Source organism: Populus alba, chromosome 18 (assembly GCF_005239225.2).
Source record: "Populus alba chromosome 18, ASM523922v2, whole genome shotgun sequence".
In the NCBI taxonomy this organism is placed as follows: Eukaryota; Viridiplantae; Streptophyta; class Magnoliopsida; order Malpighiales; family Salicaceae; genus Populus; species Populus alba.
The window spans coordinates 4,684,536-4,684,752 of NC_133301.1; positions in this window are offsets into that span (position 1 = coordinate 4,684,536).

Below are 217 nucleotides of genomic sequence, written 5' to 3' on the forward strand. Positions count from 1 at the left end.
TGAAGCCACTCTTTTAGAAAATATTTTTAAAAGAGTGTTTTGTCTTGGAATTGGTTTGGATTTTATTTGTGGAACACCTTTCTCTTATCATTTTTTCATCCATGAATGGAAAGGCTACCCAAAAGCCTGATCAGTGTCCTAATTCCTCCCAACACTCACACTCACTAAGAATAAAATTTAATAAAATTATTGATTTAGTGAAAAATTGGCCATGAAT